Here is a 14,530-nt window from a genome sequence, read left to right as displayed (position 1 = left end):
TCCTTTCCCTTCCCGGAACCTTCCCTTCCCTTCCCTTCCCTTCCATTCCCTTCCCTTCCCTTCCCTTCCCTTCCCTTCCCTTCCCTTCCCTTCCCTTCCCTTCCCGGAACTTTCCCAGAACCTTCCCTTCCCTTCCATTCCCTTCCCTTCCCTTCCCTTCCCTTCCCTTCCCTTCCCTTCCCTTCCCTTCCCTTCCCTTCCCGGAACCTTCCCTTCCCGGAACCTTCCCTTCCCTTCCCTTCCCGGAACCTTCCCTTCCCTTCCCTTCTCTTCCCTTCCCTTCCCTTCCCTTCCCTTCCCTTCCCTTCCCTTCCCTTCCCTTCCCTTCCCTTCCCTTCCCTTCCCGGAACCTTCCCGGAACCTTCCCGGAACCTTCCCTTCCCTTCCCTTCCCTTCTCTTCCCTTCCCTTCCCTTCCCTTCCCTTCCCTTCCCTTCCCTTCCCTTCCCTTCCCTTCCCAGAACCTTCCCAGAACCTTCCCTTCCCTTCCCTTCCCTTCCCTTCCTTTCCCTTCCCTTCCCTTCCCTTCCCTTCCCTTCCCTTCCCTTCCCTTCCCTTCCCTTCCCTTCCCTTCCCTTCCCTTCCCTTCCCAGAACCTTCCCTTCCCTTCCCGGAACCTTCCCTTCCCTTCCCTTCCCTTTTTGGTATGTTCACTTCCCGGAACCTTGCCTTCCCTTCCTGGAACCTTCCCTTCCCTTCCCTTCCCTTCCCTTCCCTTCCCTTCCCTTCCCTTCCCGTAACCTTCCCTTCCCTTCCCGGAACCTTCCCTTCCCTTCCTTTCCCTTCTTTTCCCTTCCCTTCCTTTCCCTTCCCTTCCCTTCCCTTCCCTTCCCTTCCCTTCCCTTCCCTTCCCTTCCCTTCCCTTCCCTTCCCTTCCCTTCCCTTCTCTTCCCTTCCCGGAACGTTCCCTTCCGGGAACCTTGCCTTCCCTTCCCTTCCCTTCCCTTCCCTTCCCTTCCCTTCCCTTCCCTTCCTTTCCTTTCCCGGAACCTTCCCTTCCCCTCCCTTCCCTTCCCTTCCCTTCCCTTCCCTTCCCTTCCCTTCCCTTCCCTTCCCTTCCCGGAACCTTCCCGGAACCTTCCCTTCCCTTCCCTTCCCTTCTCTTCCCTTCCCTTCCCTTCCCTTCCCTTCCCTTCCCTTCCCTTCCCTTCCCAGAACCTTCCCAGAACCTTCCCAGAACCTTCCCTTCCCTTCCCTTCCCTTCCCTTCCTTTCCCTTCCCTTCCCTTCCCTTCCCTTCCCTTCCCTTCCCTTCCCTTCCCTTCCCTTCCCTTCCCAGAACCTTCCCTTCCCTTCCCGGAACCTTCCCTTCCCTTCCCTTCCCTTTTTGGTACGTTCACTTCCCGGAACCTTGCCTTCCCTTCCTGGAACCTTCCCTTCCCTTCCCTTCCCTTCCCTTCCCTTCCCTTCCCTTCCCTTCCCTTCCCTTCCCTTCCCTTCCCTTCCCGTAACCTTCCCTTCCCGTAACCTTCCCTTCCCTTCCCTTCCCTTCCCTTCCCTTCCCTTTCTCGGAAACTTCCCTTCCCTTCCCTTCCCTTCCCTTCCCTTCCCTTCCCTTCCCTTCCCTTTCCTTCCCTTCCCTTCCCTTCCCGGAACCTTCCCTTCCCTTCCCTTCCCAGAACCTTCCCAGAACCTTCCCTTCCCTTCCCTTCCCTTCCCTTCCCTTCCCTTCCCTTCCCTTCTCTTCCCTTCCCGGAACGTTCCCTTCCGGGAACCTTGCCTTCCCTTCCCGGAACCTTCCCTTCCCTTCCCTTCCCTTCCCTTCCCTTCCCTTCCCTTCCCTTCCCTTCCTTTCCTTTCCCGGGACCTACCCTTCCCGGAACCTTCCCTTCCCCGAACCTGCCCTTCCCTTCCCTTCCCTTCCCTTCCCTTCCCGGAACCTTCCCTCCCATTCCCTTCCCTTACGTTCCCTTCCCTTCCCTTCCCTTCCCTTCCCTTCCCTTCCCTTCCCTTCCCTTCCCTTCCCTTCCCGGAACCTTCCCTTCCCTTCGTTTCATTTCCCGGAAACTTCCCGGAAACTTCCCTTCCCTTCCCTTCCCTTCCCTTCCCGGAACCTTCCCTTCCCGGAGCCTTCCCTTCCCTTCCCTTCCCTTCACTTCCCGGAACGTTCCCTTCCCGGAACCTTGCCTTCCCTTCCTGGAACCTTCCCTTCCCGGAACCTTCCCTTCCCTTCCCTTCCCTTCCCTTCCCGGAACCTTCCCTTCCCGGAACCTTCCCTTCCCTTCCCTTCCCTTCCCTTCCCTTCCCTTCCCTTCCCTTCCCTTCCCTTCCCTTCCCTTCCCTTCTCTTCCCTTCCCTTCCCTTCCCAGAACCTTCCCAGAACCTTCCCAGAACCTTCCCAGAACCTTCCCTTCCCTTCCCTTCCCTTCCCTTCCCTTCCCTTCCCAGAACCTTCCCTTCCCAGAACCTTCCCTTCCCTTCCCGGAACCTTCCCTTCCCTTCCCTTCCCTTCCCTTTTTGGAACGTTCACTTCCCGGAACCTTGCCTTCCCTTCCTGGAACCTTCCCTTCCCTTCCCTTCCCTTCCCTTCCCTTCCCTTCCCTTCCCTTCCCTTCCCTTCCCTTCCCTTCCCTTTCTCGGAAACTTCCCTTCCCTTCCCTTCCCGGAACCTTCCCTTCCCTTCCCGGAACCTTCCCTTCCCTTCCCGGAACCTTCCCTTCCCTTCCTTTCCTTCTTTTCCCTTCCCTTCCTTTCCCTTCCCGGAACCTTCCCTTCCCTTCCCTTCCCTTCCATTCCCTTCCCTTCCCTTCCCTTCCCTTCCCTTCCCTTCCCTTCCCTTCCCTTCCCTTCCCTTCCCGGAACTTTCCCAGAACCTTCCCTTCCCTTCCATTCCCTTCCCTTCCCTTCCCTTCCCTTCCCTTCCCTTCCCTTCCCTTCCCTTCCCTTCCCTTCCCGGAACCTTCCCTTCCCGGAACCTTCCCTTCCCTTCCCTTCCCGGAACCTTCCCTTCCCTTCCCTTCTCTTCCCTTCCCTTCCCTTCCCTTCCCTTCCCTTCCCTTCCCTTCCCTTCCCTTCCCTTCCCTTCCCTTCCCTTCCTTTCCCTTCCTGGAACCTTCCCGGAACCTTCCCGAACCTTCCCTTCCCGAACCTTCCCTTCCTGAACCTTCCCTTCCCTTCCCGAACCTTCCCTTCCCTTCCCTTCCCGGAACCTTCCCGGAAACTTCCCTTCCCATCCCTTCCCTTCCCTTCCCTTCCCTTCCCTTCCCGGAACCTTCCCTTCCCTTCCCGGAACCTTCCCTTCCGGAACCTTCCCTTCCTGGAACCTTCCCTTCCCTTCCCTTCCCTTCCTTTCCCTTCCCGGAACCTTTCCTTCCCGGAACATTCCCTTCCCCGAACCTGCCCGTCCCTTCCCGGAACCTTCCCTTCCCTTCCCTTCCCGGAACCTTCCCTCCCATTCCCTTCCCTTCCCTTCCCTTCCCTTCCCTTCCCTTCCCTTCCCTTCGTTTCCTTTCCTGGAAACTTCCCGGAATCTTCCCTTCCCTTCCCTTCCCGGAACCTTCCCTTCCCTTCCCTTCCCTTCCCGGAAAATTCCCTTCCCTTCCTTTCCATTCCCTTCCCTTCCCGGAACCTTCCCTTCCCTTCCCTTCCCTTCCCTTCCCTTCCCTTTCCCTGCTTTTCCCGGAACCTTCCCGGAAGCTTCCCGGAACCTTCCCGGAACCTTCCCTTCCCTTCCCTTCCCTTCCCTTCCCTTCCCTTCCCTTCCCTTCCCTTCCCTTTCTCTTCCCTTCCCTTCCCGGAACCTTCCCTTCCCTTCCTTTCCCTTCTTTTCCCTTCCCTTCCTTTCCCTTCCCTTCCCTTCCCTTCCCTTCCCTTCCCTTCCCTTCCCTTCCCTTCCCTTCCCTTCCCTTCCCTTCCCTTCCCTTCTCTTCCCTTCCCGGAACGTTCCCTTCCGGGAACCTTGCTTTCCCTTCCCTTCCCTTCCCTTCCCTTCCCTTCCCTTCCCTTCCCTTCCCTTCCTTTCCTTTCCCGGAACCTTCCCTTCCCGGAACCTTCCCTTCCCTTCCCTTCGCTTCCCTTCGTTTCCTTTCCCGGAAACTTCCCGGAAACTTCCCTTCCCTTCCCTACCCAGAACCTTCCCTTCCCTTCCCTTCCCGGAAACTTCCCTTCCCTTCCCATCCCTTCCCTTCCCTTCCCGGGACCTTCCCTTCCCGGAACCTTCCCTTCCCTTCCCGGAACCTTCCCTTCCCTTCCCTTCCCTTCCCTTCCCTTCCCTTCCCTTCCCTTCCCATCCCGGAACTTTCCCAGAACCTTCCCTTCCCTTCCATTCCCTTCCCTTCCCTTCCCTTCCCTTCCCTTCCCGGAACCTTCCCTTCCCGGAACCTTCCCTTCCCTTCCCTTCCCGGAACCTTCCCTTCCCTTCCCTTCTCTTCCCTTCCCTTCCCTTCCCTTCCCTTCCCTTCCCTTCCCTTCCCTTCCCTTCCCTTCCCTTCCCTTCCCTTCCTTTCCTTTCCTGGAACCTTCCCGGAACTTTCCCGAACCTTCCCTTCCCGAACCTTCCCTTCCTGAACCTTCCCTTCCCTTCCCGAACCTTCCCTTCCCTTCCCTTCCCGGAACCTTCCCGGTAACTTCCCTTCCCTTCCCTTCCCTTCCCTTCCCTTCCCTTCCCTTCCCTTCCCGGAACCTTCCCTTCCCTTCCCAGAACCTTCCCTTCCGGAACCTTCCCTTCCTGGAACCTTCCCTTCCCTTCCCTTCCCTTCCTTTCCCTTCCCGGAACCTTTCCTTCCCGGAACCTTCCCTTCCCCGAACCTGCCCGTCCCTTCCCGGAACCTTCCCTTCCCTTCCCTTCCCGGAACCTTCCCTCCCATTCCCTTCCCTTCCCTTCCCTTCCCTTCCCTTCCCTTCCCTTCCCTTCCCTTCGTTTCCTTTCCTGGAAACTTCCCGGAATCTTCCCTTCCCTTCCCTTCCCAGAACCTTCCCTTCCCTTCCCTTCCCTTCCCGGAAACTTCCCTTCCATTCCTTTCCCTTCCCTTCCTTTCCCTTCCCTTCCCTTCCCTTCCCTTCCCTTCCGTTCCCTTCCCTTCCCTTCCCTTCCCTGCTTTTCCCGGAACCTTCCCGGAAGCTTCCCGGAACCTTCCCTTCCCTTCCCTTCTCTTCCCTTCCCTTCCCTTCCCTTCCCTTCCCTTCCCTTCCCTTCCCTTCCCTTCCCTTCCCTTCCCTTCCTTTCCTTTCCTGGAACCTTCCCGGAACTTTCCCGAACCTTCCCTTCCCGAACCTTCCCTTCCTGAACCTTCCCTTCCCTTCCCGAACCTTCCCTTCCCTTCCCTTCCCGGAACCTTCCCGGTAACTTCCCTTCCCTTCCCTTCCCTTCCCTTCCCTTCCCTTCCCGGAACCTTCCCTTCCCTTCCCGGAACCTTCCCTTCCGGAACCTTCCCTTCCTGGAACCTTCCCTTCCCTTCCCTTCCCTTCCTTTCCCTTCCCGGAACCTTTCCTTCCCGGAACCTTCCCTTCCCCGAACCTGCCCGTCCCTTCCCGGAACCTTCCCTTCCCTTCCCTTCCCGGAACCTTCCCTCCCATTCCCTTCCCTTCCCTTCCCTTCCCTTCCCTTCCCTTCCCTTCCCTTCGTTTCCTTTCCTGGAAACTTCCCGGAATCTTCCCTTCCCTTCCCTTCCCAGAACCTTCCCTTCCCTTCCCTTCCCTTCCCGGAAACTTCCCTTCCATTCCTTTCCCTTCCCTTCCTTTCCCTTCCCTTCCCTTCCCTTCCCTTCCCTTCCCTTCCCTTCCCTTCCCTTCCCTTCCCTTCCCTTCCCTTCCCTTCCCTTCCCTTCCCTGCTTTTCCCGGAACCTTCCCGGAAGCTTCCCGGAACCTTCCCGGAACCTTCCCTTCCCTTCCCTTCCCTTCCCTTCCCTTCCCTTCCCTTCCCTTCCCTTCCCTTCCCTTCCCTTCCCTTTCTCTTCCCTTCCCGTCCCGGAACCTTCCCTTCCCTTCCTTTCCCTTCTTTTCCCTTCCCTTCCTTTCCCTTCCCTTCCCTTCCCTTCCCTTCCCTTCCCTTCCCTTCCCTTCCCTTCCCGGAACGTTCCCTTCCGGGAACCTTGCCTTCCCTTCCCTTCCCTTCCCTTCCCTTCCCTTCCCTTCCCTTCCCTTCCCTTCCTTTCCTTTCCCGGAACCTTCCCTTCCCGGAACCTTCCCTTCCCCGAACCTGCCCTTCCCTTCCCTTCCCTTCCCTTCCCTTCCCTTCCCGGAACGTTCCCTCCCATTCCCTTCCCTTACGTTCCCTTCCCTTCCCTTCCCTTCCCTTCCCTTCCCTTCCCTTCGTTTCCTTTCCCGGAAACTTCCCGGAAACTTCCCTTCCCTTCCCTACCCAGAACCTTCCCTTCCCTTCCCTTCCCGGAAACTTCCCTTCCCTTCCCATCCCTTCCCTTCCCTTCCCGGAACCTTCCCTTCCCGGAACCTTCCCTTCCCTTCCCTTCCCTTCCCTTCCCTTCCCTTCCCGGAACGTTCCCTTCCCGGAACCTTCCCTTCCCTTCCTGGAACCTTCCCTTCCCGGAACCTTCCCTTCCCTTCCCGGAACCTTCCCTTCCCTTCCCTTCCCTTCCCTTCCCTTCCCTTCCCTTCCCTTCCCAGAACCTTCCCTTCCCTTCCCAGAACCTTCCCAGAACCTTCCCTTCCCTTCCCTTCCCTTCCCTTCCCTTCCCTTCCCTTCCCTTCCCAGAACCTTCCCTTCCCTTCCCGGAACCTTCCCTTCCCTTCCCTTCCCTTCCCGGAACGTTCCCTTCCCTTCCCTTCCCTTCCCTTCCCTTCCCTTCCCTTCCCTTCCCTTCCCTTCCCTTCCCTTCCCTTCCCTTCCCTTCCCGGAACCTTCCCTTCCCTTCCCTTCCCGGAACCTTCCCTTCCCTTCCCTTCCCGTAACCTTCCCTTCCCGTAACCTTCCCTTCCCTTCCCTTCCCTTCCCGGAACCTTCCCTTCCCTTCCCTTTCTCGGAAACTTCCCTTCCCTTCCCTTCCCTTCCCTTCCCTTCCCTTCCCTTCCCTTCCCTTCCCGGAACCTTCCCTTCCCTTCCTTTCCCTTCCCGGAACCTTCCCTTCCCGGAACCTTCCCTTCCCTTCCCTTCCCTTCCCTTCCCTTCCCTTCCCGGAACCATCCCTTCCCGGAACCTTCCCTTCCCTTCCCATCCCGGAACCTTCCCTTCAAGGAACATTCCCTTCCCGGAACCTTCCCTTCCCTTCCCGGAATCTTCCCTTCCCGGAAACTTCCCGGAACCTACCCGGAACGTTCCCGGATCCTTCGCTTCCCTTCCCGAAACCTTCCCTTCCCTTCCCTTCCCGGAACCTTCCCCTCCCAGAACCTTCCCAGAACCTTCCCTTCCCTTCCCTTCCCTTCCCGGAACCTTCCCGGAACCTTCCCTTCCCTTCCCGGAACCTTCCCTTCCCTTCCCTTCCCTTCCCTTCCCTTCCCTTCCCTTCCCTTCTCTTCCCTTCCCTTCCCTTCCCGGAACCTTCCCTTCCCTTTCTCGGAACCTTCCCTTCCCTTCCCTTCCCTTCCATTCCCTTCCCTTCCCTTCCCTTCCCTTCCCTTCCCTTCCCTTCCCTTCCCTTCCCTTCCCTTCCCGGAACCTTCCCTTCCCTTCCTTTCCCTTCCCGGAACCTTCCCTTCCCGGAACCTTCCCTTCCCTTCCCTTCCCTTCCCTTCCCTTCCCTTCCCTTCCCGGAACCTTCCCTTCCCGGAACCTTCCCTTCCCTTCCCATCCCGGAACCTTCCCTTCAAGGAACATTCCCTTCCCGGAACCTTCCCTTCCCTTCCCTTCCCGGAATCTTCCCTTCCCGGAAATTTCCCGGATCCTACCCGGAACGTTCCCGGATCCTTCCCTTCCCTTCCCGGAACCTTCCCTTCCCCGAACCTGCCCTTCCCTTCCCTTCCCTTCCCTTCCCTTCCCGGAACCTTCCCTCCCATTCCCTTCCCTTACGTTCCCTTCCCTTCCCTTCCCTTCCCTTCCCTTCCCTTCCCTTCCCTTCCCTTCCCTTCCCTTCCCTTCCCTTCGTTTCCTTTCCCGGAAACTTCCCGGAAACTTCCCTTCCCTTCCCTACCCAGAACCTTCCCTTCCCTTCCCTTCCCGGAAACTTCCCTTCCCTTCCCGGAAACTTCCCTTCCCTTCCCTTCCCGGAACCTTCCCTTCCCTTCCCGGAACCTTCCCTTCCCGGAACCTTCCCTTCCCTTCCCTTCCCTTCCCTTCCCTTCCAGGAACGTTCCCTTCCCGGAACCTTCCCTTCCCGGAACCTTCCCTTCCCTTCCCGGAACCTTCCCTTCCCGGAACCTTCCCTTCCCTTCCCTTCCCTTCCCTTCCCTTCCCTTCCATTCCCTTCCCGGAACCTTCCCTTCCCTTCCCTTCCCTTCCCTTCCCTTCCCTTCCCTTCCCTTCCCTTCCCTTCCCAGAACCTTCCCAGAACCTTCCCAGAACCTTCCCTTCCCTTCCCTTCCCTTCCCGGAACCTTCCCTTCCCTTCCCTTCCCTTCCCTTCCCTTCCCTTCCCTTCCCAGAACCTTCCCGGAACCTTCCCTTCCCTTCCCTTCCCTTCCCTTCCCTTCCCTTCCCTTCCCTTCCCTTCCCTTCCCTTCCCTTCCCTTCCCTTCCCTTCCCTTCCCTTCCCTTCCCTTCCCTTCCCTTCCCTTCCCTTCCCTTCCCTTCCCTTCCCGTAACCTTCCCTTCCCGTAACCTTCCCTTCCCTTCCCTTCCCTTCCCTTCCCTTTCTCGGAAACTTCCCTTCCCTTCCCGGAACCTTCCCTTCCCGGAACCTTCCCTTCCCTTCCTTTCCCTTCTTTTCCTTACCCTTCCCTTCCCTTCCCTTCCCTTCCCTTCCCTTCCCTTCCCTTCCCTTCCTTTCCCTTCCCGGAACCTTCCCTTCCCGGAACCTTCCCTTCCCCGAACCTGCCCGTCCCTTCCCGGAACCTTCCCGTCCCTTCCCTTCCCTTCCCTTCCCTTCCCTTCCCTTCGTTTCCTTTCCCGGAAACTTCACGGAAACTTCCCTTCCCTTCCCTTCCCGGAACCTTCCCTTCCCTTCCCTTCCCGGAAACTTCCCTTCCCTTCCTTTCCCTTCCCTTCCCTTCCCTTCCCTTCCCTTTCCTTCCCTTCCCTTCCCTTCCCTTCCCTTCCCTTCCCTTCCCTTCCCTTCCCTTCCCTTCCCTTCCATTCCCTTCCCTTCTTTTCCCGGAACCTTCCCGGAAGCTTCCCGGAACCTTCCCGGAACCTTCCCTTCCTTTCCCTTCCCTTCCCTTTCTCTTCCCTTCCCTTCCCGGAACCTTCCCTTCCCTTCCTTTCCCTTCTTTTCCCTTCCCTTCCTTTCCCTTCCCTTCCCTTCCCTTCCCTTCCCTTCCCTTCCCTTCCCTTCCCTTCCCTTCCCTTCCCGGAACCTTCCCTTCCCCGAACCTGCCCGTCCCTTCCCGGAACCTTCCCGTCCCTTCCCTTCCCTTCCATTCCCTTCCCTTCCCTTCGTTTCCTTTCCCGGAAACTTCACGGAAACTTCCCTTCCCTTCCCATCCCGGAACCTTCCCTTCCCTTCCCTTCCCGGAAACTTCCCTTCCCTTCCTTTCCCTTCCCTTCCCTTCCCTTCCCTTCCCTTCCCTTTCCTTCCCTTCCCTTCCCTTCCCTTCCCTTCCCTTCCCTTCCCTTCCCTTCCCTTCCCTTCCCTTCCCTTCCCTTCCCTTCTTTTCCCGGAACCTTCCCGGAAGCTTCCCGGAACCTTCCCGGAACCTTCCCTTCCCTTCCCTTCCTTTCCCTTTCTCTTCCCTTCCCTTCCCGGAACCTTCCCTTCCCTTACTTTCCCTTCTTTTCCCTTCCCTTCCTTTCCCTTCCCTTCCCTTCCCTTCCCTTCCCTTCCCTTCCCTTCCCTTCCCTTCCCTTCTCTTCCCTTCCCGGAACGTTCCCTTCCGGGAACCTTGCCTTCCCTTCCCGGAACCTTCCCTTCCCTTCCCTTCCCTTCCCTTCCCTTCCCTTCCCTTCCCTTCCCTTCCCTTCCCTTCCTTTCCTTTCCCGGAACCTTCCCTTCCCGGAACCATCCCTTCCCCGAACCTGCCCTTCCCTTCCCTTCCCTTCCCTTCCCTTCCCTTCCCGGAACCTTCCCTCCCATTCCCTTCCCTTACGTTCCCTTCCCTTCCCTTCCCTTCCCTTCCCTTCCCTTCCCTTCGTTTCCTTTCCCGGAAACTTCCCGGAAACTTCCCTTCCCTTCCCTACCCAGAACCTTCCCTTCCCTTCCCTTCCCGGAAACTTCCCTTCCCTTCCCTTCCCTTCCCTTCCCTTCCCTTCCCTTCCCTTCCCTTCCCGGAACCTTCCCTTCCCTTCCCTTCCCTTCCCTTCCCTTCCCTTCCCTTCCCTTCCCTTCCCTTCCCTTCCCTTCCCTTCCCTTCCCTTCTCTTCCCTTCCCTTCCCTTCCCAGAACCTTCCCAGAACCTTCCCAGAACCTTCCCTTCCCTTCCCTTCCCTTCCCTTCCCTTCCCTTCCCTTCCCTTCCCAGAACCTTCCCTTCCCTTCCCGGAACCTTCCCTTCCCTTCCCTTCCCTTTTTGGAACGTTCACTTCCCTGAACCTTGCCTTCCCTTCCTGGAACCTTCCCTTCCCGGAACCTTCCCTTCCCTTCCCTTCCCTTCCCTTCCCTTCCCTTCCCTTCCCTTCCCTTCCCGGAACCTTCCCTTCCCTTCCCTTCCCTTCCCTTCCCTTCCCTTCCCTTCCCTTCCCTTCCCTTCCCTTCCCTTCCCTTCCCTTCCCTTCTTTTCCCTTCCCTTCCCTTCCCTTCCCTTCCCTTCCCTTCCCTTCCCTTCCCGTAACCTTCCCTTCCCTTCCCTTCCCTTCCCTTCCCTTCCCTTCCCTTCCCTTCCCTTCCCTTCCCTTTCTCCGAAACTTCCCTTCCCTTCCCTTCCCTTCCCTTCCCTTCCCTTCCCTTCCCTTCCCTTCCCTTCCCTTCCATTTCCTTCCCTTCCCTTCCCTTCCCGGAACCTTCCCTACCCTTCCTTTCCCTTCCCGGAACCTTCCCTTCCCGGAACCTTCCCTTCCCTTCCCGGAACCTTCCCTTCCCTTCCCTTCCCTTCCCTTCCCTTCCCGGAACCTTCCCTTCCCGGAACCTTCCCTTCCCTTCCCATCCCGGAACCTTCCCTTCAAGGAACATTCAATTCCCGGAACCTTCCCTTCCATTCCCGGAACCTTCCCTTCCCGGAAACTTCCCGGAACCTACCCGGAACCTTCCCGGATCCTTCCCGGAACCTTCCCGAAACCTTCCCTTCCCTTCCCTTCCCTTCCCGGAACCTTCCCTTCCCAGAACCTTCCCTTCCCTTCCCTTCCCTTCCCTTCCCTTCCCTTCCCTTCCCTTCCCTTCCCTTCCCTTTCTCGGAACCTTCCCTTCCCTTCCCTTCCCTTCCCTTCCCTTCCCTTTCCTTCCCGGAACCTTCCCTTCCCGGGATATTCCCTTCCCTTCCCGGAACCTTCCCTTCCCTTCCCTTCCCTTCCCGGAACCTTCACTTCCCTTCCCGGAACCTTCCCGGAACCTTCCCTTCCCTTCCCTTCCCTTCCCTTCCCTTCCCTTCCCTTCCCAGAACCTTCCCTTCCCTTCCCAGAACCTTCCCAGAACCTTCCCTTCCCTTCCCTTCCCTTCCCTTCCCTTCCCTTCCCAGAACCTTCCCTTCCCTTCCCGGAACCTTCCCTTCCCTTCCCTTCCCTTTTTGGAACGTTCACTTCCCGGAACCTTGCCTTCCCTTCCTGGAACCTTCCCTTCCCGGAACGTTCCCTTCCCTTCCCTTCCCTTCCCGGAACCTTCCCTTCCCTTCCCTTCCCTTCCCTTCCCTTCCCTTCCCTTCCCTTCCCTTCCCGGAACCTTCCCTTCCCTTCCCTTCCCTTCCCTTCCCTTCCCGTAACCTTCCCTTCCCGTAACCTTCCCTTCCCTTCCCTTCCCTTCCCGGAACCTTCCCTTCCCTTCCCTTTCTCGGAAACTTCCCTTCCCTTCCCTTCCCTTCCCTTCCCTTCCCTTCCCTTCCCTTCCCGGAACCTTCCCTTCCCTTCCTTTCCCTTCCCGGAACCTTCCCTTCCCGGAACCTTCCCTTCCCGGAACCTTCCCTTCCCTTCCCTTCCCTTCCCGGAACCATCCCTTCCCGGAACCTTCCCTTCCCTTCCCATCCCGGAACCTTCCCTTCAAGGAACATTCCCTTCCCGGAACCTTCCCTTCCCTTCCCGGAATCTTCCCTTCCCGGAAACTTCCAGGAACCTACCCGGAACGTTCCCGGATCCTTCGCTTCCCTTCCCGAAACCTTCCCTTCCCTTCCCTTCCCGGAACCTTCCCCTCCCAGAACCTTCCCAGAACCTTCCCTTCCCTTCCCTTCCCTTCCCGGAACCTTCCCGGAACCTTCCCTTCCCTTCCCTTCCCTTCCCTTCCCTTCCCTTCCCTTCCCTTCCCTTCCCGGAACCTTCCCTTCCCTTTCTCGGAACCTTCCCTTCCCTTCCCTTCCCTTCCCTTCCCTTCCCTTCCCTTCCCTTCCCTTCCCGGAACCTTCCCTTCCCTTCCTTTCCCTTCCCGGAACCTTCCCTTCCCGGAACCTTCCCTTCCCTTCCCTTCCCTTCCCTTCCCTTCCCTTCCCGGAACCTTCCCTTCCCGGAACCTTCCCTTCCCTTCCCATCCCGGAACCTTCCCTTCAAGGAACATTCCCTTCCCGGAACCTTCCCTTCCCTTCCCGGAATCTTCCCTTCCCGGAAATTTCCCGGATCCTACCCGGAACGTTCCCGGATCCTTCCCTTCCCTTCCCGGAACCTTCCCTTCCCCGAACCTGCCCTTCCCTTCCCTTCCCTTCCCTTCCCTTCCCGGAACCTTCCCTCCCATTCCCTTCCCTTACGTTCCCTTCCCTTCCCTTCCCTTCCCTTCCCTTCCCTTCCCTTCCCTTCCCTTCCCTTCGTTTCCTTTCCCGGAAACTTCCCGGAAACTTCCCTTCCCTTCCCTACCCAGAACCTTCCCTTCCCTTCCCTTCCCGGAAACTTCCCTTCCCTTCCCGGAAACTTCCCTTCCCTTCCCTTCCCGGAACCTTCCCTTCCCTTCCCGGAACCTTCCCTTCCCGGAACCTTCCCTTCCCTTCCCTTCCCTTCCCTTCCCTTCCCTTCCCTTCCAGGAACGTTCCCTTCCCGGAACCTTCCCTTCCCGGAACCTTCCCTTCCCTTCCCGGAACCTTCCCTTCCCGGAACCTTCCCTTCCCTTCCCTTCCCTTCCCTTCCCTTCCCTTCCCTTCCCTTCCCTTCCCTTCCCTTCCCTTCCCTTCCCTTCCCAGAACCTTCCCAGAACCTTCCCAGAACCTTCCCTTCCCTTCCCTTCCCTTCCCTTCCCGGAACCTTCCCTTCCCTTCCCTTCCCTTCCCTTCCCTTCCCTTCCCAGAACCTTCCCGGAACCTTCCCTTCCCTTCCCTTCCCTTCCCTTCCCTTCCCTTCCCTTCCCTTCCCTTCCCTTCCCTTCCCTTCCCTTCCCTTCCCTTCCCGTAACCTTCCCTTCCCGTAACCTTCCCTTCCCTTCCCTTCCCTTCCCTTCCCTTCCCTTTCTCGGAAATTTCCCTTCCCTTCCCGGAACCTTCCCTTCCCGGAACCTTCCCTTCCCTTCCTTTCCCTTCTTTTCCTTACCCTTCCCTTCCCTTCCCTTCCCTTCCCTTCCCTTCCCTTCCCTTCCCTTCCTTTCCCTTCCCGGAACCTTCCCTTCCCGGAACCTTCCCTTCCCCGAACCTGCCCGTCCCTTCCCGGAACCTTCCCGTCCCTTCCCTTCCCTTCCCTTCCCTTCCCTTCCCTTCGTTTCCTTTCCCGGAAACTTCACGGAAACTTCCCTTCCCTTCCCTTCCCGGAACCTTCCCTTCCCTTCCCTTCCCGGAAACTTCCCTTCCCTTCCTTTCCCTTCCCTTCCTTTCCCTTCCCTTCCCTTTCCTTCCCTTCCCTTCCCTTCCCTTCCCTTCCCTTCCCTTCCCTTCCCTTCCCTTCCCTTCCATTCCCTTCCCTTCTTTTCCCGGAACCTTCCCGGAAGCTTCCCGGAACCTTCCCGGAACCTTCCCTTCCCTTCCCTTCCCTTCCCTTTCTCTTCCCTTCCCTTCCCGGAACCTTCCCTTCCCTTCCTTTCCCTTCTTTTCCCTTCCCTTCCTTTCCCTTCCCTTCCCTTCCCTTCCCTTCCCTTCCCTTCCCTTCCCTTCCCTTCCCTTCCCTTCCCTTCCCTTCCCTTCCCTTCCCTTCCCTTCCCTTCCCTTCCTTTCCCTTCCCGGAACCTTCCCTTCCCGGAACCTTCCCTTCCCCGAACCTGCCCGTCCCTTCCCGGAACCTTCCCGTCCCTTCCCTTCCCTTCCATTCCCTTCCCTTCCCTTCGTTTCCTTTCCCGGAAACTTCACGGAAACTTCCCTTCCCTTCCCATCCCGGAACCTTCCCTTCCCTTCCCTTCCCGGAAACTTCCCTTCCCTTCCTTTCCCTTCCCTTCCCTTCCCTTCCCTTCCCTTCCCTTCCCTTTCCTTCCCTTCCCTTCCCTTCCCTTCCCTTCCCTTCCCTTCCCTTCCCTTCCCTTCCCTTCCCTTCCCTTCCCTTCCCTTCTTTTCCCGGAACCTTCCCGGA

This window comes from Melozone crissalis, unplaced genomic scaffold (genome assembly GCF_028551555.1).
Source record: "Melozone crissalis strain CALT ecotype California unplaced genomic scaffold, PUWL_Pcris_2 ptg000029l_1, whole genome shotgun sequence".
Lineage (NCBI taxonomy): Eukaryota > Metazoa > Chordata > Aves > Passeriformes > Passerellidae > Melozone > Melozone crissalis.
This window is presented reverse-complemented; position numbering follows the sequence as displayed.